The 24,783-nt window shown below is 47.8% G+C and overlaps 1 protein-coding gene and 1 pseudogene across 3 annotated transcripts in view; both read left to right on the top strand.

The window, feature by feature from the left end:
* The window catches only part of atl1 (atlastin GTPase 1), a 107,575-nt gene that overhangs the window by 23,874 nt on the left and 58,918 nt on the right, over positions 1-24,783 (top strand). The gene's annotated exons all lie outside the window — the stretch shown is intronic.
* Positions 15,374-15,858, top strand: LOC119953786 (annotated as a pseudogene).

Here is a 24,783-nt window from a genome sequence, read left to right on the forward strand (position 1 = left end):
AGATACACAGAACAGCTAGTTCTTTCGTTAGAAAGATGATTTATTAACAACACGTGGAAAGATAACTAACAGAAAGCTACACAGACAATAACTACTAAATGAATTCAGTGATTTCTACTGGAACTACTATAAGTGCGAATATCCTCTCCTACGTCCTATTACCAACTGGCGGGTGTCTCTGTTCACGCGATGGATGTCTGACACCACCTGCTGGTTGGAGGTTGTACGAATACTACGTGCACAAATATACAATACATTTATGGTGGCACAGTGGTTAGCGCTGCCTCACGGCGCTGAGGACCTGGGGTCGATCGCGGCCCCGGGTCACTGTCCATGTGGGGTTTGCACATTCTCTCCGTGTCTGTGTGGGTCTCACCCCCTCAACCCAAAGATGTGCAGCGTAGGTGGATTGGGCACACTAAATTGCCGCTTAATTAGAAAAAAATTGCGTACTCTAAATTTATATTAAAATTTAAAAAAAAACTATATACATTTATGTGTCCATGTATCACCACAACTCCAAAAACATGTCTCAAATGCCATTACTGCAAGCATTGCAGATATTGGGCAAAAGTCTCTGCTCCATGCTACCGGTTGCGGCGTTCCTAATGAGGCAGAGAATTCAGCGTCGTGCTGATCTGTTTCCGATGCTCTGGCCCCCCCCTATTGGCGACGGGACGAGGTTCGCGCACTACACCAGCGGGCCGGGCACAATATTCTCTGAACCCGCGTGATCCTCCAGTCCTCTGGGCTGGGAATTACGTGGGCGGAAATTAGTACTGGCCTTGACAAACGTGGCCCTGATGCGGTGAATCTCATGATGCACCAAGGGGATAACTCTCTTTAAGGGAGTTGCCCGAAACATCCATCTGAGGGCCAACCCCACCGCTCCCCACAATGCAAAACCTGCCCATCCCACCAGACACCCCCCTCCCCCCCCCTCCCCCCCACACACACACCACAGACCCACCCAGAAGTGAGACTCCTGTCTGGAAGCTCCCCAGACAAGAGCTCCCTGTCTGGAAGTTAGAGGCAGTTAAAAAAAAAATCGCTGCTTTAACACTCACCTGGGCAATACATTTGCTGGCTCAGACACAAGAAGCAGCACCAGTCAACTCCTGGAAAGAGAAAACCAGTCAGCTGGGTTTAAACCCCTCAGATATTTGATCTGCAAGCCATTCGTTCATTTATCTTTGATATTGATTTTACTAGGCTGTGATTGACAGCTTCCACACACCCCAGCTGTCAGCATTGTTCCTTCATGGTTGAGTAACTCTAAAGTGGTCTAAAGACAATGTTTATAAACAAGCTTTGATTGACAGCTCCTGGACCACTTGAAACAAAGTTAAGTGCTGTCAGTTTCTCGGAGGTGATTGGAAAGCACGTAATTCTTCCTGACAGGGGTCTCCTTATTTAGGGGCTCTCTATGGGAAGTCTTTATTTAGGGGTCTGTGGGGGGGGGGGGGGGGGTGTGTGTGTGTGTGTGTGTGTGTGAGGGGAGGGTGGAACCAAAAAATCCGCAGTGGGGGGGAGCTTATCACAGGACATTACTATCCGACCGTACACTCAAATGGCGGCCCAATAGCGGGATTTCTTTGGCAATCCCTTGCAATACCTGCCATGCAGAAATTTGCATGACTGAGCATTGGGAAATGCTTCCTGATTGGGAGTGCAATCGGGTGCAATTCAGCTCCGGCGGGAAAACAGACTCCCGAACGGAGAATTTTGGCCATCATGTCTCCAGATCTTTCTCCTCTATTCTGACTTTTTTAAACAAACATGGTTCACCTCCTTAGGTGTCCTGGCAATCTCTAAAACCCGTACCTTTCTAGCTGTTAACCTCTTACCTCAACATGGCCCCAAACCTTTAAGGGCAATACACACCAAGCTTGCTTTAATTTCATTACGTTTTTAAAACAAAAAATAATTTTTATTCCAATTTTCACAAAATATCAATAACAGAAAATATTAACAACTAAGAAAAACAAAAAAGAGCACCCCACCCCCCCACACACAGACCCCCTAAATAAAGACTTCCCACAGAGAGCCCCTAAATAAGCCCCTGTCAGGAAGAATTATGTGCTTTCCAATCACCTCCGAGAAACTGACAGCACTTAACTTTGTTTCAAGTGGCCCAGGAGCTGTCAATCAAAGCATGTTGTTTATAAACATCAACCTCCTAACACCTGCCCTGTGCCAACTCAGGCAGGGCCGGTTTTAAGCCTATTTGACCAATTTCATCAAATTGGGCCCCGCACCTTAAGGCGGCCCCGCGCCAGCGGCGACAGAGTTACCGTTTGAAGCCGTTTCTGTATTCTAAGAGGAACTATAGAGTAGTTTTTACTTTTGGGGAACGCACCGCATTACCGTCGACAAATCCTTCAGCCCTGCGCCGCCAAATCCTTCCGCCCGGGTAAGTAAGTTTCAAAATTTTAGTATATCAAGCATTTAATGTTTTTTTTTGGTTAAAGACGAGCATACTACACGAAATATAAACATACATAAATTTTTACTTTTGTAGAGTAGGGGCCCTGCCATCACTTTTCTAATTGGGCCCGCAATTCCTAGCACCGGCCCTGAACTCAGGAACCCGCCATCGATTCTCCCTGGAACAAACCGGTGGTTCCCCCGTATCGGGGACCATTTCATTAAATTCTAATGCACAGAACTAAAAGTTATATTCTGAAACAGATGATCCATGAATTAGATATTTGCAACAAGATGAGTACAGAAATGACAAATTCAGACAGAGGAATGATGGCCATTGCAAGAAATCGAATCCTCGGAAAAAATAAATGCAAAGCTATCGAGAGAAAAATGCTGATACTTGGAAAGTAGAATAAATTTAATAGTGCAATGCCCCATAATTAAATATTTATGTCCAATGAAAGAACCAAAACCATGAAAATATGCAATCCATTTGTCCAGCGATCAAGAGCGGGATCCTCCGTTTTGCTGGTAGCGGATTTCCCGACGGCGTGAGGGTGCCCACAAGGGAAACCCCATTGGCCAGCTGGCGGGACAAAGAATCTGTCTGCTGGCGGGGGAGGGCCACACCAGAAAACAGGTCTGTCCCGCCCCAGAAATTTCATGGTTTTAAACATTCAATTCTGAAACTACTCTCCCTCTTCGCAGTAATCTATATGGAATACATGGGGGTTTTTCAGGAGTTAGATTTATTATATACCGCAGTTCACAGTGTCAATATCAGACGTGACAAAACACATACCTGGCACATAGCACAGTAATTAATATTATTTCATTCACTTACCAACTCAAATCACTGACTCTTGCTGTAATATAATAAAATGTAAGGGATAAAAGTAATCTCTTGTATATTCTCAGAATGCTATTTATTTTTAATATAACTAAGTAAAATTGGCATCCCTGACTTAAGGACTAGATCCAGTGCAAGCATGAACCACTTGTTTGTAATGAGGATAGTTACCTGTGTGAACTTCTAAAATATAGTTCTTTCTCTCCATGTATTAATTCCTTTGCACAGTAATGTTACAATTTATATGTAGAAAACTGTTGTCTCTCTGAGCTGGCAGGAGTACTATTCTGGTTTGAATTAATTTTAAAAAGCCCAATTCTCCTTTATCCAACTGGAAGCACTTGACTTTTGCTGTGATATGTGCCAGGATTTTAGGCTCCCCCAGGCGTGTTCCGAGGCCACTATGGCCACTTAAGGGCCTTTTCCTGGCCAGTCTCCATTTTTAGGCTGGGAGGTGCAGGTTAGCAGGGTGGGAAACTGAAAAATGTCTCGGGCAGGAGTGTGTGTGTGTGTGTGTGTGGGGGAGGCGATTGGGGGTGAGCCATCAGATTTGGGGGGTCATCCCCTCTGGGAACAGGGAACTACGGCCCTCCCTCCCCCACCCTGGCCTACCCCCAGACACGGAGACACTTTTTCCAATTAAGGGGCAATTTAGCGTGGCTATTGCACCTACCCTGCACATCTTTGGGTCGTGGGGGTGAGACCCACAGACACGGGGAGAATGTGAATACTCCAGACGGACAGTGACCCGGGGCCAGGATCGACCCCGGGTCCTCGGCACTGTGAGGCAGCAGTGTTAACCACTGTGCCACCGTGCCGCTCTGCTCTACGACCGAGAAGTTGGTGGACTTCTTAACAAGTGAATTTAAGAAGCAGCGTCAAGCAGTCGCTGAGGATCTGGTGAAGATGATTGAGGGGGCTGTGGCACCTATTCGGGCATCTTTGGACGGGATGGATCAGCGGATAGAGAAACGGGTGGGTCGAGTGACAATCAAGAAGGTGGAGGAGGTGTTTACTGATAATAGGGGAGGTAGTCTTGGTATTGCACTTGGTTGAGATGGGTTGGGTTGGGGTTAATTTTTGTAATATTGAAACATTTTTGGATGGGATTTTCTAACATGCTACCACCCAATGCGATACACTTTTCTCAATGTTCCACTAAGCCTTATAAGAATTTTGAAATAACCTTTGTTTCATAGGGATGGAATTACAAACATTTGCATTTCCTTTAAAGCAAGTGGAGTGTGGGAGGATGCACGGCAACTGTGCAAGTATGTAGAAAATAGAAGGACTAGAAGGGAGGTTTATCTATTCTCAGTATTTTATTCTTTAAATACAGGTTAATCCCTATATGCCATGAGGATAGTCCCATCATTTACATGTAGGAAAGAAATGATTGAGCAAGCAGAGCTTGAGTGTTATATTGTGAAAACAGGCAAGAGCATGTGATCTTTCTCCACAACAGACTGCAGTTATTGTGGAGACTGTGATCACCCAGGACAGGGATTAGTTTATCCAAATTAATTTTTAAAAATAAACTTCAAATTAGAAGTGGCCATAATTTGAGCGGAATAAGCTTGGTAACATGAATTTCTGAAGTTGCGGTGTTAGTGAACTGTGTAGATTTTTCAGTCATTTAGTTATACCAGATCCCGGAAGGCATACAAACACTGACAAAGTTTGAATTAAGAAAGAGAAATCTGAGCTTTTTCTTTAATAAATTAGCTGTTCCACCAAAGTTCCAACCCCGTTTTGCAATTAATTGTCAGCTCCCTCATTTTGCACCCCCCCCCCCCCCCCCCCCCCCCCAGTCTCTTTAATCTGACCACCCACCCCTTTGTCCCTCTCGCTGGAGTATTCCAGCCGTGCCTGCCCAAAATCCCCAGACTTGCTTGAATTCAAGGGACATCCCAACTTCTTCGCAGGGACTGGTTGTAGTCCCAGCAGTGGCCACTCTCTTCTGGCTACGCTGAGATGACATAACTGCTGGCCAATCAGATTGGCCAGGAGCCCCCCCAAGTCAGGGCTTTCCTCTCCCACAGGGGTGGAAGCCACACTCTGCACTACGCAAGGCTGCCACCATATATTATTGCTGTGGGGCAGTCAGATTTCATGTTGGCGAGGTGCTGACCAGCATTCAGGTCGGAGATAGGGTCGAGTAATCTGTCCTCCTGTGAAATCCATCCCGTTGTTTTGGCTTTTGTTACCCAACCAGCAAATTACTTCAAACACTTCGCAGTCTTAAGAGTTTTAAAAATTCATTTCTATTTATGTTCTCTGTTCCTTCTTTCCTGACTTGCTAAAGTAAAAGTCTGGGTGGTATAACATTTACTGTTTCATAACCATGATGAGGCGCCCCCTTAGACAATTTCCTCCAGACGCTGAAGCTCAATCTTCTTTACTTTTTCCTCATAACTCACTTACTACAATTAGGCTTATTGTCTTCTTCATACCCTTTCCAATTCTTGTTTTTTTTTGTATTGGGATGAACAAGTGCAATGAATATGTTGGTTGGCACTGTTGCTTCACCGCACCAGGATCCCAGGTTCGATTCCCAGCTTGGGTCACTGTCTGTGAGGAGTCTGCACGTTCTCCCCGTGTCTTTGTGGGTTTCCCCCGGGTTCTCCGGTTTCCTCCCACAAGTCCTGAAAGACGTGCTGTTAGATAATTTGGACTTTCTGAATTCTCCCTTAGTGTACCCGAACAGGCGCCGGAGTGCGGCGACTAGAGGCATTTCACAGTAATGTCATTGTTGTGTTAATGTAAGCCTACTTGTGACACTAATAAAGATTATTATTAATAAAGATTATTAAATGCTTAGCTGTGGCCTGAGCAATGCATTCTAAAGCTTTAGCAAAGCTTGTGCAGATTTCCATTTTAACACTCTGGCTGTATATCAAAATATTTTATCAGCTTTTCCCTCCAGAGCTGATCCACCCTATTGGCTAATGAAAGTTATCACTCTAATATTACTCCCAGACCTCTTTCTGCTCAATTAGTTGTGCACCACAACAAATTCTGTTTCCACTATTGTTTCTGGTAGGGCATCCCTTACCACGACAACCCTCTGTATCAAAAACTTCTAACCTCTCCCTTCATTGTTTTGGTAGTAATCTTAATTAATGCTCTCTGTTTATCAAGTCACGGATCAATACCTCATCAATACTACACAATTGTGAACACCTATGGCCCAGGTTCCATAGCACTGTGACTTCACAGCGTCAGGGTCCAGGTTCGATTCCCTGCTGGGTCACTGTCTGTGCGGAGTCTGCACGATCTCCCCGTGTCTGCGTGGGTTTCCTCCGGGTGCTCCGGTTTCCTCCCATAGTCCAAAGACGTGCAGGTTAGGTGGATTGGCCATGATAAATTGCCCTTAGTGACCAAAAAGGTTAGGAGGGGTTATTGGGTTACGGGGATAGGGGGGAAGTGAGGGCTTAAGTGGGTTGGTGCAGACTCGATAGGCCGAATGGCCTCCTTCTGCACTGTATATTCTATGTTCTATAACGGAAGCCTCTTTCCTGGTATCATTCTGGTGAATTTCTTCTGTATCCTCTCCATGGCCTTGATCTTTCACGAATTAAGGTGCTTAAAACGAGGCACAAACAGTTTTGCCGTTCAGCAGTTGTGACAAACACAAGGAAGATAAGTAGTAGTGAGGACTGCATAGCGACAAGGAAACCTTCTCTGGTTTACAGGCCTGCAATCCTCCCTGCCTACTCTTCCATTCTGGGCCCTGCTCTGACAATTTACAGCCATACAGTACAAACATCTAGGTCAAATGCTCGGTTAATGGTGACATTTCTTTGTCCTTCGATGTCACAAATGTTGGATGATCTTAAATATTGTGCCACTAGTTCCGAGGTTCCACTGCCAGATTGCAGATGTGATCCTGATCACTTGTAGGCCTAGGTGCCAAAGAAAAAGTTATCTTGCCTGACATTCATGAGTTCTGATTCTGTTATCTCACTTGCTTTAAGGAATTCCTGTTTTACATTGGGCTGGTTGAGGTCACTGCTGACTACAATACTGGGGGTATTTTCACCTTTAGCATTTGGGCAGTAAATTAAATCATGAGACTTTTATTTAGTACCGTTTCTGCTAAACTGGTTTCATTGAAAATGGAGGTTCATTTGGATTCTGGAGGTGCTGCTTAACTAATTTGTCATGTGCTTTTTCATGATTGAACACGCAGGGCCGGCTCAAGGCACCGGCAACTCGGGCAGTCGCCCGGGGCGCCATGTGCTAGGGGGCGCCAGAGACTCGGGTCCCCCGCATGCGCAGTTGGGCCGGTGCCAACCAGCGCATGCGCGGTGGCCGCCCTCCCCCAGGGCGGCCCCCCCGGCTCGGGCCGCTCCCCCGCTCGGTCCCCCCCCGCCCTCGGTCCGCCCCCCCTGCGGGTCTGCCCCCCCCCTCGGGTCCGCCCCCCCCCCCCCCCCCCCCCCCCGGGTCCACCCCCCCGCCCCCCCCTCGGGTCCGCCCCCCCCCTCGGGTCCGCCCCCCCGCCCCCCCCTCGGGTCCACCCCCCCGCCCCCCCTCGGGTCCGCCCCCCCCCCTCGGGTCCGCCCCCCCCCCCCCGGGTCCGCCCCCCCCCCCCCCCCCCCCGCCCCCCCCTCGGGTCCGCCCCCCCCGCCTCCCCCTCGGCCCCGCCCCCCCAAGGGCGCCGAAGTTCAGCTTGCCCGGGGCGCCAGCAACCCTAGGGCCGGCGCTGTGAACACGACCAGAGAATGTTGCTATTTTTGTCCACTTATTGACCGGGATTGTCCTTTCTGGGGACTAGTCCCAACGCTGGCGGGAAAACCGGCGCAACGACTCAGGCGTCAACGGGCCGCCAAGGTGAGGAATTCTCACCTGTCTCGGGGACGAGGTGGACGCCGGAGGTGTTGATGGCACCGAAGGGACTGCGCGAGTTTGCGCATGCAGCAAAGGGCCGGCGGATCTCGCGCATGCGCTGAACCGCCGGCAGGTTTTGGCACATGCGCGGAGGGTTTTCTTCTCCCTGCCAGCCATGGCGGAGTTGTACAGGGGCCAGCGCGGAAGGAAGGAGTGCCCCCACGGCATAGACCCACCCGCAGATCCGACTCGGCGGGGTTTGGAGAATCCCGTGTCCCGATCGTGGGCCAGGTCTCCGTGGGGGGCCCCCTCGGGGTCGGATCCCCCGCCCCCCACAAGGACCGCCCCAGCCGACATACCTGCCAGATCCCGCTGTGTGGGACCATACGTAACCCACGTCGGCGGGACTGGCCATAAACGGACGGCCGCTCGGCCCACTAGGGCGCGGAGCATTGCCGGGGCTGCCAATGACCCCTACCAGCGTGGCGTGAACCCCGCCCGAAGAACAGAGCCGGAGAATATGGCAGCCGGCATCGGGGCGGGATTTGCGCCGTCCCCCGTGGATTCTCAGACTCGGCGGAGGGTTGGAGAATTCCGTGTCCCATGAAAGGCCACTTAGTAGCTCATCTGATGTCCAACACGCAAGTGGATTGGAATGATGGGTATTAAAGAGCTTCAACGTACAGCCCATGGTTAAGCTTTCATGATTCGGCAGCGCGGTGGTGCAGTGTTTAGCACTGCTGCTTCAGGGCACCGAGGTCCCTGGTTTGATCCCGGCTCTGGGTCACTGTCTATGTGGAGTTTGCACATTCTCCCTGTGTTTGCGTAGGTTTCACCCCCACAGCCCAAAGATGTGCAGGGTAGGTGCATTGGCCATGCTAAATTTCCCCTTAACTGGAAAAAATGAATTTGGTTACTCTAAACTTATTTTTAAAAAACTTTCATGATTGGATGACAGTATGTGCTGTATAGTTCACTCCACACTGTAAACACATGCTAGTTAAAATGTATATCTTTTTTTTGGTTTTCAGCCTGAACCATTCAGTGCCCCCTCATTTCATTGTTTTTGTGGTGGTTCCTGGTGGTGGTGTAGGCATGGAAAGAAAGGAGAACATTTCCTAGAGTCCTCCAAATGTTGTCCATCATAGGTTGTATTACAAGCGGAATCTCTGTTGGGAATCAACTACTTTTAACTTTCCTTTTATACTTTTAGGTCAGTCACAGTGATTGACGTAATATTCATTATCCTGTTTCTTAAAGTATCAAACACCATGGGGAAATAATTCACAATTAACCTTGCATTTGTTAGTTACTATATAAAGAAAATCTGGCCTCTGGTTGCAAAGGGAGCCCAGGCAGCTATTCAGTACATAGGAACAGGAGAAGATCATTCAGCCCGTTGAGCCTGCTCCGCCATGCAATGGAATGACGGCTGATCGTCTACTTAGTACCACTTTCCTGTGCTATCTCCATATCCTTTGACATCATTAGTCTCCAGAAATCTGTTTGGAACATGCTCAATGTCTGAGTTTCTTCAGTCCTCTGGGGTAGATAATTCCAAAGATTCACCACCCTCTTGAGTGAAGTAGTTAATCTTCATCTCTGTTAAATAGCCTATCCCTTATCCTGAGATAATGCCCCCTGGTTTTCGACGCACCAGCCATCGGAAAAATCTACATCTACCCTGAAAGAACTTTCTAAGTTTCAATGAAGTCACCCCCCATTCTTTGAAACTATAGTGGTTACTCTCCTCACAAAACAATCCCTCCATTGAAGAGATTAATCCATTGTACTCCTTCTATGGCAAGCAAATACCTCCTTCGATAAGGGGACCAAAACTACACAGCTACTCCAGGTGAGGTCTCACCAAGTCTCTGCACAACTGCAGCAAGACATCTTTATTCTTGCACTGGAATTCCCCACTCTACTTTGAACTGGAGTTGTTCAATTTAATTTTAACTTATTAATTTCTGTATTGGAACCTATGTTGCAACTCCAGGCTAAAAGATTATTTTATTTTATTATCTGGTATACTGACTGGTGATACCTATTGCTACTGCTCCACAGCTTCTGTGTTGTCAGGTTGCTGGTCTGAGATCTGAAATAAAAACAGAAAATGCTAGAAATACGCAGCAGGTCTGGCAGCATCTGTGAAGAGCATTTCAGCTTGTGACCTTTCGTCAGAACTGCCAACCAATCTGAGATACTGTCTTGGATAAGTCACAGTTTGCAACACCTACATGTTCGTGATAGATTCTGTACACCTGCTACTTATTCCCTCATTCTCCAGCCGTTGGGTGGGATTTTCTGGCCCCGCCCACCGCTGGGACCTTCCTGGCCACTGAAAACTGAAAATGGACTTTTGGCTGGACCGTCGAATTTTCAGTGGCGGACCCTGCCAAGACGGGGCTGGAAAGTCCCAGCCACTGATCCAGGGTGAACCAGACTGATAGTCCTTGTGGCTAAAGGGATCAAGGGATATGGAGAGAAAGCGGGAGTGGGATACTGAGTTTGCGTAAAAGGAAATTACTGCGGATGCTGGAATCTGAAACGAAAATGCTGGAAAATCTCAGCAGGTCTGGCAGCATCTGTAGGGAGAGAAAAGAGCTAATGTTTCGAGTCCGATAACTCTTTGTCAAAGCTAACAGATAGAGAAAGTGGGAAATATTTATACTGTGGAGTGAGAATGAAAGATGAGTCATAGCCACAGAAACCCAGGGAAACCGGGTGCTAATGGCCACAGAAACCAAGGGGAAAGAGTGTTAATGGCAGTCCCCAGAGAGAACAAAAGGTGTGAAAGGTCAAACAGCAGGGAAACTAACATCAGAGGATGAACTGTAGATGTGGGGGGAGGGGAAAGGGGAAGCAAAGAGGAGAAATGTGAAGGAAAGGTGGATAAGATTGGGGGGGGGATTAAATATATATTAAGAAAGAAAGAAATGGTAAAAGACAGTTAAAATTAAATGGGATGAAAACAAATGGATCGAGGTGAGGTAGAGCTGATCATCTGAAGTTGTTGAATTTGATGTTCAGGCCGGAAGGCTGTAGCGTGCCTAACTGGAAGATGAGATGTTGTTCCTCCAGTTTGCGTTCACTGGTACATTGCAGCAGGCCAAGAACAGGCATGTGGGAACAGACTTCGCTTCCAGTTTCCACCCCTCCATCACTTTCACCTGGTCCATCTCAGACACTTCCCTTCCCTTCCTTGATCTTTCTGTCTCCATTTCCGGCAATAGACTATCCACTAATATCCACTACAAGCCCATTGACTCCCACAGCTATCTGGACTACAGCTCTTTGCACCCTACACTCTGTAAAAGACTCCATCCCTTTCTCTCAACTCCTTCGCCTCCGTCGCATTTGTTCCGGTGATGCCACTTTCCAAAATGGTGCTTTGAAAATGTGTTCCTTCTTCCTCAACCGTGATTTCCCACTTACAGTTGTGGACAGGGCCCTCTACAGTGTGTGGTCCATCTCCTGCGCCACTACCCTCGTCCCCTCCCCTCCACTCCCTCCCAGAACAAGAATATAATCCCCCTTGTTGTCACATTTCATCCCACCAGCATCCGTATGCAAAGCATAATCCTCCGCCATTTTCGCCAACTCCAGCGTGATACCACCACCAAACACATCTTCCCCTCACTCCCTCTGTCAGCATTCTGCAGAGACCGCTCCCTCCGAGACAATCTAGTTCACTCCTTCACCATACCCAGTACCTCTTCCATCACCCATGGCACCTTCCCATGCAATCGTAGAAGGTGTAACACCTGCCCCATTACCTCTTCCATGCTTAACATCACAGGCCCAAAACACTCATTCCAGGTTAAGCAGCGTTTCACTTGCATCTCTTCCAATTTGGTCTACTGTATTCACTGCTCCCAATGTGGTCTCCTCTATATCGGAGAGACCGAACGCAGACTGGGTGATCGCTTTGCGCAGCATCTTTGGTCTGTGCGCATTCAGGACCCTGACCTTCCTGTTACTTGCCATTTTAACAAAGACCCTCCTCCCATTCCCACATGTTTTTGATCTCATATCCTCACCAAAACAAAAATCAGTCACTTCCACCAGATGTTCTATTGCTCACCTCTGCCTCAAGCTATGCCTTTATCAACTTCCTGGCCAATGATCTCTGACCAGTCTTTGTACTTCTGACCTCTGTGAACTTTAGTTTATCTGAAACTTTGTTGCCCATGTGAATCGTGCAGCAAACATTGTTTATCCACCATCCCTGTCATCACTGACCTAGGTTATAATAATCTTTATTATTGTCACAAGTAGTGCAATACTGCAATGAAGTTACTGTGAAAAGCCCCTAGTCGTCACACTCCAGCGCCTTTTCGGGTACACCGAGGGAGAATTCAGGATGTCCAATTCACCTAACAAGCACGTCTTTCGGGACTTGTGGGAGGAAACTGGAGCACCTGGAGGAAACCCACGCAACACGGTGACCCAAGACAGAAATCGAACTTGGGACCCTGGCGCTGTGAAGCAATAGTGCTAACCATTGTGTTTTGTCTCCCAGTTCCTCAACATCTCAATTCAATATTCCCTTTTTTGTGTTTGAATCATTCTGTGGACTCCGCCCCCCCATCTTTGTAACCACCTCCACCCAGTAACACCCATGTCTTCCACACATTCTACATTCCTCTGACGCTACCTCCTCGTCAATTCCCTCCTCCCCCATTCCATTAGTGGTTGTGCTTTCAGCATTTGCTCTCTGAGCTCCTACACCTCTTTTAAGAATTGTAGTAAACTCCATTGCTTTGACCAAACTTTTTATCAGCCTTACTAATGCAGTAGAATTTTCCGTTAAACCTCCCTTAGAATAATTGTTTATTCACAATGCTCTTTTGAAAATGTTTCTACAATACTGATCCTCCATTATATCCTCTTCAAGTATTCCTATATATTTGCCTTTTATTAAAAATCCAAAGCTAAATATTTGTTAAATTCTGCTTTTCTTTGATTCTTCAGTACAAGATGGTTCTCTTCATCTCCATGTTTTTCTTAAATTATCCTTTTCTTATAAAAGCTACATCCCTTCATGTTTACCACCATTATTTCTTTGTGTTGCCTCTTGCTTCTTTTATGCTTTCCTCTTATATTTTTAATATTTCTTATAGTTTAATTCCCTCTCTATTTATCATTTTTCTTAAACCTCCTAATCTCCCCATATATGCATGGAACTCTTGATGCATCCTGCTTATTCCAGTTAACATTAATTTAGCCCAAATCGTATATACTTTGTATTTAAATATTGCTCTTTGATCCTTCATGCTTAAAAAGAGAGCTTGCCTTTTTTTAAAAAGTAAATGTGGGCTAGTTCCCTTTTTGTTGCAGTGTAATTAGCTTAGCTCCACTATGACATCTTTATTTTTGATTCTTTATCTATTTTCTATCTAATTAGGTTATGCTCATTATTTCCCAAGCGTTCTTCTACCTTTAGGTTATTTATCTGTTCTTTGCTACCTACAATCAAATACAGTATTCCTTCTTTTGGACATAAAAATTAACAACAAACTGTTGTGGATGAATTCTGGGAATGATGGAATCAAGCAGAGGGGGGAGGAAGTTCTTTTCAATGACCACTTGACCTAAATTTTAAGCAGGTATCAGAAAGGGTGTATAGCGCTCCCTCTCACAAGTCCCGAAAGACGTGCTTGTTAGGTGAATTGGACATCCTGAATTCTCCCTCGGTGTACCCGAAAAGGCGCTGGAGTGTGACGACTAGGGGCTTTTCACAGTAACTTCATTGCAGTATTGCACTACTTGTGACAATAATAAAGATTATTATAACCTAGGTCAGTGATGACAGGGATGGTGGATAAACAATGTTTGCTGCACGATTCACATGGGCAACAAAGTTTCAGATAAACTAAAGTTCACAGAGGTCAGAAGTACAAAGACTGGTCAGAGATCATTGGCCAGGAAGTTGATAAAGGCATAGCTTGAGGCAGAGGTGAGCAATAGAACATCTGGTGGAAGTGACTGATTTTTGTTTTGGTGAGGATATGAGATCAAAAACATGTGGGAATGGGAGGAGGGTCTTTGTTAAAATGGCAAGTAACAGGAAGGTCAGGGTCCTGAATGCGCACAGACCAAAGATGCTGCGCAAAGCGATCACCCAGTCTGCGTTCGGTCTCTCCGATATAGAGGAGACCACATTGGGAGCAGTGAATACAGTAGACCAAATTGGAAGAGATGCAAGTGAAACGCTGCTTAACCTGGAATGAGTGTTTTGGGCCTGTGATGTTAAGCATGGAAGAGGTAATGGGGCAGGTGTTACACCTTCTACGATTGCATGGGAAGGTGCCATGGGTGATGGAAGAGGTACTGGGTATGGTGAAGGAGTGAACTAGATTGTCTCGGAGGGAGCGGTCTCTGCAGAATGCTGACAGAGGGAGTGAGGGGAAGATGTGCATTCAACAGGAAACCCAATTGACAACAGAGGGTCCAGAAGATCCTGCCATTGGCCACTGGCAAGCCGCCATCTGCTGCTGCAGGATATGCCGCAGAGGGGGAGGAAAATCCCAATCCAATGTGACTGTCAAATAAAACAGAAAATGTTGAAAAAACTCAGCAGCTCTGGCAGGCATCTGTGGAGGGAGAAACAGGGCTAACGTTTCGCGTCCGAATGCCTCTTCCCCCCGCATTGGAAACAATTTCCAATACTGAAATTGTCAACCAGTTCCTCACAAGAGCTGGAGTCAGCTTGTTTAATTTTTTGTGGGCTGCCTGTTGCCTGACCATGAGCACTTTTCAGTATAATCTGAGAAATGTGGCTGCCCTTCAAAATGTTAATACAGTACACACTCGATACCATTCATCTTATTTAGTGTCAGTGAGTAATCCATCACTTTGTTCACTGCAACATTATTTTACAATTGACGTCAAGTTTATTATAAATTGTTGTCTTTTGCTAGTGATCCAAACCTTTTACATGCTTTACATTATATATTTAAGCCAGTATTTTCTTGTCAGGAGTCAGATAAAAGTGCCCCTTTTAAAACTAGATAACAGAGAATCTGTGGAATTAGATCTTCAGTCATCGTTGAAAATGACTTACAATTTAGTTATCATAAATGTTCCACTGGAAGAAAGAAATCACTCCGTATTTTTGAGGTTACTTAATCAAATTTTTGCTCATAATCTAAAAGTGACTGGTGCAACTCCAGGGTACTTGCAAATTTTCAGTTCTATGTATAGAATACATCTTTTTTCTGGCCAGCTGACCCATGAAATGATTAAAATCAAAATTCAGGGCAGCTTCCTTTCGGGCGGGCGGCGGTCATTGAGCAGCAGCAGTGGAGCCGAAATGGGAAAGTTTATGAAACCTGGGAAGGTGGTTCTGGTGCTGGCCGGACACTACGCTGGCCGCAAAGGTGTCATTGTGAAGAACATCGATGATGGGACCTCTGATCGACCCTACAGTCACGCTCTTGTTGCTGGTATACTCTTGCAAAGTGACTGCCAAAATGGGCAAGAAGAAGGTAGCCAAGAGGTCCAAGATCAAACCCTTTGTGAACGTGTACAACTACAACCACCTGATGCCAATCAGGTACTCAGTTGACATTCCCCTGGATAAGACCATTGTGAACAAGGATGTTTATAGGGATCCTGCTTTGAAACGCAAGGCCAGGAGGGAAGCCAAAGTAAAGTTTGAGGAAAGGTACAAGACAGGAAAGAATAAATGGTTTTTCCAGAAGCTCCGATTCTAACTTTATTTCGGTATAAATAAATGTCCAATTAAGAAAGAAATCAAAATTCAGGTGGCTGCACGGCGGTGCAGTGGTTAGCACTGCTGCCTCACACCACTGAGGACCCGGGTGCGATCCCGGCCGCGGGTCACTGTCCGTGTAGAGTTTGCACATTCTCCCGGTGTCTGCGTGGGTTTCACCCCCACATCCCAAAGGCGTGCAGGGTAGGTGGGATTGGGCACGCTAAATTGCCCCTTAATTGGGAGAAAAAAAGAATTGAGTACTCTAAATAAAGAAAAAAATCAGAATTCAGTAACCATGGCCGGAATCCTCCAGCCTTTGCTGACGGCAAGATTCTCTGGTCCTTCCGGCAGCACCCCCCCATTTGCGGGCGATTAGGGAAGCAAAGGCAAGGGCGTCAGTCTTCTTCCCCATATGTAGTTATGGCTGGTCCGATACCCCGAAGACTGACACTCTTGGGCACGGCTCCACCCTCACTCTCACAACCTTGGACATTGCCTGGAAGAAAACAGTCCAAAACTTGACAAGTCTGGGGCCAGCCCAGAATATTTGGGTGTGGTTGGCCGGGCCTCCCTGGCACTGTTCGCATTTATCCCCCCACCTCCGGGAAGACCCTGCCCATTCGGGTTCTTGTCAGGTGTGCTCTGTGCACCACTTTTAGCTGCATGAGGCTTAGCGTTGCGCAGGAAGAGGTAGAATTAGCCCTGGCTTCGCTCCAGAGCCCCCACCTTGTTTCTGCCCCAGCTCTTCCTTCCATTTTTCACTTGTTTCGTCCAATGGGGAGCGGGTCCTTTCTAAAGTAGTCCATAAATGTCCCCGCAGTTCTCCTTCCCCAGACTGTCTGCGTCCAGTAACTCCTCCAACATTGTGTCTCTCAGGGTCCTTGGGTATGTTGTCGTCTCCTTGAGGAGAAAGATTTTGACTTGCAGATGTTGGAGTTTGTTTCCGTTTTGTAGTTCCAGTCTTTCCATCAGCTCCTTCAAGGTTCCTAGTCTGTCCCCTGTGTAAACATTAACCATCAGTGTCCCGTGTCCCCCCCCCCTCATCCTGTCTCCACCTCTTAAAGGTGACGCTGAGCATGGTGATGGAAACCTGTGGTTGCTACAGATGGGGACCGTGGTGAAAACCTCAGTCAGACCGAAATGCTGGTTCCAGCTTCTCAGGGCTGCTACTACCACTGGACTTGTTGAGTGTTTTGCTGGCGGGGATGGGAGTGCTGTGGTGGCGAGGGCTAGATGTTCGTTCCTGTGCAGGAGGACTCCACCATCCTCATCCATTCCGTCTTTGGTTCCTTCACCCATTCCCTCACTCTCTTGTCCGTGGCTGCCCAGTGGTAGTATTGCAGGTTTGGGAGAGCCAGGCCTCTCATGCTTCTTCTCCTTTGCAGTACTGTTTTGGAGATTCTTGGATTTTTCACTCCCCACACAAACACCATAATCATTTTGTCTTGCTTGGAAAAATGCCTTGGGGATGTAGTTCGGTATGGATCTGAACAGGAAGAGAAACCTGGCAATAGGAGTATTCAGCTCTGACTATTTCTGCAAGCACTGATTTTCCCACTACAAAGAAGTTGATGCGGGTGTAGACTTTGTGTACTGGTGAGAAGGACGAGAGTTCCTTCTCACCTGGGTGCATGAACCGCCATGGATCCACTGCCCCCATCTGCTCCATAAGCGTTTCCAGTTCCCAAGCCATGCTTGCCGTTTTCCTCATTCTGGGATTTGATCTGTCCCTCAGTGGGTCCTGTACACAGTTAAAGTCCCCCCCCCATGATTGATCAATGCGTATTGATGTCGGGGATTTCTGCCATGGTCTTCTTTATACATTCCGTGTCGGCCCAGTTGGGCGCATACACATTCACCAGGACTACCAGTTCCCCATCTTGGACACTGCTGACTGACCATGACGTACTGACCCCCTGGGTCCGTAACCTTCTTTGTCGTCTTGAACACCATCCTCTTGCTTATCAAAATTGCTACACCCAAGCTCTCGTCCCGTAGCTGAAATGGTAGATCTGTCCCACTCAGCCACTCTTACCCGCAGTAGGTCCTTCTCCCTCAGGTGCCTCTCTTGGAGGAATAATATGCTGGCTCACATACTTTTCAGGTGGGCGAAGGCGCTGGACCTTTGCACTGGGCCATTAAGTCCTCGAACATTCCAGGTGACCATCCAGGTGGGGGGTTTCTGTCCGCCCCTTTCCCGCGGGATCAAACATACTTATCTGGTGGATGCGCCCCTGAACTCTAGAGTTTCCCTTTGTCCAGGGCCCACCTAACATGGCCGCCAATTGTGTGTACGCCATATGGGTGAGCTCCTGAACTCCGGGGTCTACCTTTGTTCCGGGACCCTCCAAAGTGGCTGCTTACGGTGCCATCTTTCCGAACTCGCCAGTCTAGAGCCCTTCCCCCTTGCCGCTGTGTTTCCCCCGTGGTCTCGATTCCCCCTTCTATCCTCCACTCCGCCCTCCCCTGTCCACCCCTCACCCCTGCCAGACGCTCTCTCCCCACTGGGAGATGTGCCGCTGCCCCCCCCCCTCTCTCTCAAGCTTCCTGGCGCTATCTTTCCCTGCTAGTGTGGTGGCCCCCCCTCCCAGGGTTGATCTGACCCCCTCCTACGCCCGTTCCATTGTTGTTCTCTCTGTCTCCTCACCCTCCCCTGCGCTCTTCTGTCCTTACCCCTTCCTTCCTACAAGCTGGTTCCCTTAATCATAGCGAGGCAGTGCAGTCCTACGTAAAATTGCCCATTCCCATCGTTTTCTCTCTCTGCATCTTCCTCACTGCTGACTTGTTTGCCTTTTGTCTAGTATGTTCGTACTGACAAACTCATCCATCTCTGCCGGGGTAGTAAAATAGTGTTCCTTGTTCTGGTACATCATCCAGAGCATGGCTGGGAATAACATCCTGAAGGTCGTGTGGTTGATTTTGGCCCTGCACTTCGCCAGGTCTGCCCCAATGTCTTAAACCTTTATCGTGTGTTCCTCACAATTGCTTGCCTTCATTTGCTGCGCCCAACGCAGGATCCTCTCCCAATCCTGGTATCTGTGCAGCTTGACTATTATTGCCCTCGGCTGCTCTCTGCCCTTGGGCTTTAGTTGGAGCGATCTGTGGGCCCTGCTGATCTCAGGCGGCTTGGGGAAACTGTCCCTTCCAACCAGGTTGCCCAGCACCTGGGCCACGTGGTTGGTTGGGTCTCTGCCCTCAATTCCCTCTGGCAGGCCCACTATTCGAATATTTTGCCGTCTGGATTGGTTCTCCTGGGTCGCCACCAACCTCTTTGTCTCAGCCTCCAGGGCGACAATTCGGTCACACTGGCTCTTCGATGCCTTTTCGAGTTCCTGTATCGTTTTCCCTTGGGCTTCCAGCCTCCTTACCATGCTGCCGAGCGCCGTCTGCACGGCGGGGGACGCCTCTGCCACTGACACCTTGACCACCGTTTGGATCTCCGCCTTAATCTCGTCCTTCATCGCAGTCAGTTCCTTAGTTAGGAACGTCTTTCAACCATCTCCTGGTGGTGTGGGGGTGCCCGCTATCTGGGTCGCCAGTCTCCCTCTCTTGAGGGTGCCCGGGGCCCCTTGCCTCGTGAGTCTGCCAACTCGTTGCTCGCTGCTCCTGCCCTTTTCCACAGTTTCTGGCTTCCCTGCTCAGGTGCCTCTCTTGGAGGAATAATATGCCGGCTCTCAAGCTACTGTTTCCTGGCATTCTTTTCCTATCTGTGGCCTTTGTGAGTGAAGGGATGAGTGAATCTGATTTTCCGGGCTAAATTCGGCCAAATTTCACTATGTTCTGGAGGAGAGCCACCTGATGTGCGACTGCTCAGCACATCCCCATCACCGGAAGTCCCTGCCAGAAATGCTTCTAAAGAGGATTAGAAATACATTTCCCACTTTGTGTATTGCTCCTTTTCTTCGCTTTGCTGTTAAAGGTGCTTCCAGAACTTTTCAGACCCATCTTTAAGAGCAGCACGGTTCAGCTGGTTATCTAATCCTTCCCTGTGATAATGGTGTTACTTCCTGCATGTTAGGGTGATAAACCTGTCTCTGTAGAGGTGTTATCTGTTCTCGCATCCTCTGATCCTGGGGGTGACTTTATATAGACCAGCTGCCTTAAATCTCAACTCCCTTGGTCTTTAGGAAATTTATGCATTGAAGTGACAGATATCTGCTGGATCTGTATACTACAAAACTCATAACCCCCCCCTCTCTCTAACTCACAGTTAGAGGTGCGCGCATTGCAATAACAGAGAAGCCATTTACATTCACTAAAGACTACAAAATAACAAGAACTAATGAAGGGACTAGAAACTCCGAACACTTGTTAAAACATCTTTCTACGCCCCTTTCGATTTTCAGAGAAGATCCTTTTCATTCAATTGACCATTCTGTTTTTGGCCAACCTCAGTGGCACACGTTTCAGATGGGTTCACCTCTTTTTAGTACCAGTCTCAGTTATAAACATTGATTGCCTCAGATTACAAGAGCTGTAAAATCCAGGCATGTCAGGTGGAAAATTAATTTCCCTAAACCCTCTGTCTCTTTGCATTTTATCTGTCTCTTTACATGCTCATGTTCCTACTGAACTATCCACGTGCCTCTGACGTTAATAGCCTATGCTATTCCAGCCTTTATGAGAAGCTTGTTATGGAATATCGAAGGTTTTTAGCCCTTTAGTGTCCCCTTGTTCAGTCTGACTACTTGAAGACATTTTGAGGACATGTCTAATGTAATATTAGAGCACCGTGCCTCTAATGCTGTGCAGTATATGTTCTCTTAAACCCATTCTCGGTGCTTGGCAGGTTTGCTCGCTGTGTGTCTGTAACTTCAACTGGTATATTTACACACATGCGTTCCAAACCTAACTTAGACTTGTATGTATTTCCGATACGTGTCTAGTGATTGGGCAACTGGGATACTTGCATTACTGACTGCGTTGAAAATCTGGTCTATGTGATTATGACATTGGAGATGGCTGGCAGTAGGATCTGGATCTGTCCTGGGTAACAGCACCATCATCTCTACAAGATGCAACTCTGTTCTTGCTGCAGGGCACTCCTGACTTCCTCAGCAAGCAGAGTTAGGACTGAGATGAAAAGAAATGGGGGGTGCGATTTAACAACAAAAAAGCAGAGTCCCGTTTTGGGCGAGAACGATGAGGTGTTTCTCGGAGCCTGCAATGCCAAGAACGACCCTGCTACCAAACTGGACTTTGGGGGGGGGGGGGGGGGGGGGGGGGGGGCTCTGTCGGGAACGCCCTGCCGAGGCCGGTAGGAAGAGAATGGGACGTCATTTTTTCATGGGTGCCCTGATCTCTGGACCCCCCCCCCACTGCAGCCTACGGACCCACAACATCCCAACTTAGCAATTAGCGGGCCCTCGTTCTCCCCCTCATCCCACCTCAGAAGGGTAGGGCACCCCCGGGTCCAATCTCCGGCAACCAGGCACCTGGGAACCTTGGCACTGCCATCTGGCACCATGGACAGAGTGGCACTGCCAGGGTGCCAGGGTCAAACTACCCAGGTGGCATCAGGGGTGGCAGGGTACTACCCTGCCCAGAGCCCGATGACCTGGGGCCTCTGATTGCCTGAGAGACCCCGCCCAGTGATTCAGATCCAGAAGATCCAGATTATGATGTCTCATGAGGTCTCGTTCGATCTCATGAGGTTCCGAACGTCGTAAATCTCGCTAGAGGCCTCTCGCGAGATTTAATGGCCTCGTCGCATCACCGAGTCCAGTGTGATGAGGCAGTACGATCGTGCCCCATGTCTTGCAAAGGGTTGCGAATCTTTTGAATTTTCTGCCCCAGAGAGTTGTGAATACACCTCATTTAATGTATTTCAGACTCAGATGGAGAGATTTTTGGTATCTCAGGAAATCAGGAGACATGCTGGGAGGAATTTTCCCATCCTGTCCGTGACAGATTTAGTGGAGGGTGGGATTGGAGAATCTAGTGCGAGCCAAAAAGTCAGAACCCTACCGACGTAAAATCAGGTTGCAATTCTCCCAAAGACGGGTTGATGTCAGGCTAGTCTCGCTGGTGGCACGAATGCTATTTGCATTTCATGAATGCTGACTAAAAAGCTGCTCACTGATTTGCCATCAGACCTTTCAATCGTGCATCATACCAGCGTGACATTACCTCAGTCTAAAACCCAATTTGCTAATGAGTGGTGCGCATACGTTGGTCCTCAGTTTGCCAGAGACTTTGAGGTCAGCATTATTGCAGTAGTGCTACGCTGCTCCTGATGCTCTGTTGACCACTATGCTGCGCAGACCGGTTCATGCCTCCATCTCCATGCCGGGTTGGTCTTCGTGGACTGTACCCTGTTGCTGGACCCATGGACCCTGCTGTGTCACTGTGTCAGATCAGTACTGTGCTGGGGGAAGCTGAGTGTAGGGGCCTCCTTGTCCCTGGTGCCATACACCAGCGTTTATCTGGACAGCGCTATGATGTGGGACTAGTGCAAGTCCCAAGGTTCAAGGAGGTGACTGAAGAAGACTGAACAGTGGAAGGCAGGGGGAAGACTGGGGGGAGGGAAGCTAGACCCCCCCCAACAAACCTTATGAAAAGCTGACAAACAAGGGAGTCAAAGGGATGCCACTTGATTACTGTTAGTGGGTAAATGAATACTCCAAAGCATGGGGTTAGAGGTCCAAATGGGGCATGGGTGGTGGGCTTGAAGGGAGGTTGGTTGAATCGAGGAAAAGAGGGTGGGATTTATTGCTCAACCTGCCACATATTGCTTCACGGCAGGAGGTGGCCCGCTATCGGCTGGCAGCAGGATCTCCTGGTCCGGCCGTTGGCGATGGTGTTTCCTGGTGAATGCACCTCTAGCTGCTATGGTGCACCTTTGGCAGGACCGGAAGATCCTGCCAGCATGAACAGTTGGAAAGTTCTCACCAGACTTTTTGTTGCAGCTGCTAGCCTTTTCCCTCTGGGTTGCTGACACCCTGGTGAAGACAGCTGGGTTAGGGATAGTGATATGAGTGTGCTGAACTTGTATTGAAATGTGGCGGCAGTACCTTTGAACCCAGAGCTGTCCGCCACTGCATTTAGTCTCAAGACGGGAGAATTCCGTCTGCGACGTGGGCGGGAAAGTGGAATCGAGGCCAAAGATCAGCCAGTATTCTACTGAATAGTAGAGCAGCCGCGACAGGCTGTGTGGACTATTCTGATGTTCTTAGAAGTGAGTGTTGTAACTGTCGTGGTCATATCGTCCTCTCCCAGTGTCAATTTGCAGTTTAAAGTGGGCATTTTGATGCATGTATGCACCATGCAACTACGTTACTGGGAAGAATGATCTTGGGACTGAATCATGCAAGGCTTGAAGTAAAAGCACAATTCTGCAAGCCAATGCTGCAGCATTCTGGGCACTTGTGGCCATTCTGTAAGTACTTCAGGACATGATGAGGAGGAGGAAGAGGTAATTGTAGGTGCTGTCCATGCATTGTACACTGAATAACTGGAAGGTGGTGATGGTCTTCTCCACCGTAGCTGACTTGGTTAAGCTGCTACATTTCTTCCATTTCATTGCCTAAAGTTTCCTGATCCAGTTACAATGTCATTTCACAGGGAACCATTTGCTACTATTTCCATTTGACAGATCACCTGTTGGTTTTATTGCTCTCTGTTCTAAATGCTTCATTCCCTGCAGAAGAATTTATTCCTTTGCAACTGGGGAAAACAGGATGCTCTTTGCATCTCTGCGCTCCTTTCACATGTTGTGAACTGAGACAAGAAAAGTGCCGTTTTGTCATCTCAAATTGTAACCTTTAAACTGCTTTAAAGCCTACAGCCTGATTTCCCATCCTGCTGTGGGGATGCCAGGAACCTGTCCAGTATGCACGTGAGGCCGCAGTCCACGTAGTTTGGGTGGTTCCATCAGATAAAATCGTTGCTAATGTGCATTCAAAGAATACAAAGAGTAGTGAAGTTTTTAGAAATATCTCAAGGATCGACCAGAATTCTTTGAAGTTGAAACTGAATGGAGGCACACAAGTTACTTGGATTGAACTGAACGTGATCTAATTGCCCAGTGGCGTTCCACTCGTCCTGTTGATAAATGTTGAATTGGATACTGCCAGTTATTCATTTTTAATCAACACTGAGCTATTTTGTTAGCTGAGCAGTGTTGAGAAGGTATATCGCAAACAACAGGCCGGACCTTGCGGCAGAGTAGTTATTATGGCTACTGCCTCACAGTGCCAGCCCCCCCCCCCCCCCCCCCCCCCCCCCCATTAGGTGGGATTACTGGGACAGGGCAGGGATTGGCCTTGTGCCTTTCGAAAAATAGATTATTTTTTAATATGAATTTGGAGTACCCAATTCTTTTCTTCCAATTGAGGGTCAATTTAGCATGGCTATTTCACCTACCCTGCACATCTTTTGGGGTTATGGGGATGAGACCCACGCAGACACGGGGAGAATGTGTAAACTCCACATTGCTAGTGACCCGGAGCTGGGATCGAACCCAGGTCCTCGGTGCCATGAGACAGCAGTGCTAACTACTGTGTCACCGTGCTGCCCTAAAAATAGATTAAAGATCTAAAATAACTCAAAAGATTTACCTGTCATTGAGCTGAAGGCAGACCTTAAGGGGCATATCTCCAGCTTATGATCAGAACTGTATCTCACCACTAGGACCTACTTAACCTTGCCGGTGGGTCCACACTGCAGCTGGGAGAGCAGGTTCCTGCTGCAGTTCATGTAAAAAAGTACTTTTAAATGCAGTGAGCAGCATACGCCTCTGCTCCACTGCTTTCTATTAGATCGAGACTTATATTTCTACGGTTTTGTTTACCCTCTTCTGAAAGCACTGACACATTGGGTGGTGCAGCATCATTTGCAAATAATTAATTTTAATTTGTCTAGACAGCAATTGCTCTCCGGCTGTTTTGCAATGGGGTGTGTCACAGTCAAGCATGGTATTGCCCCATCCAGTATTCACCTGTTCATTTTTCGA

Source organism: Scyliorhinus canicula, chromosome 2, assembly GCF_902713615.1.
Source record: "Scyliorhinus canicula chromosome 2, sScyCan1.1, whole genome shotgun sequence".
In the NCBI taxonomy this organism is placed as follows: domain Eukaryota; kingdom Metazoa; phylum Chordata; class Chondrichthyes; order Carcharhiniformes; family Scyliorhinidae; genus Scyliorhinus; species Scyliorhinus canicula.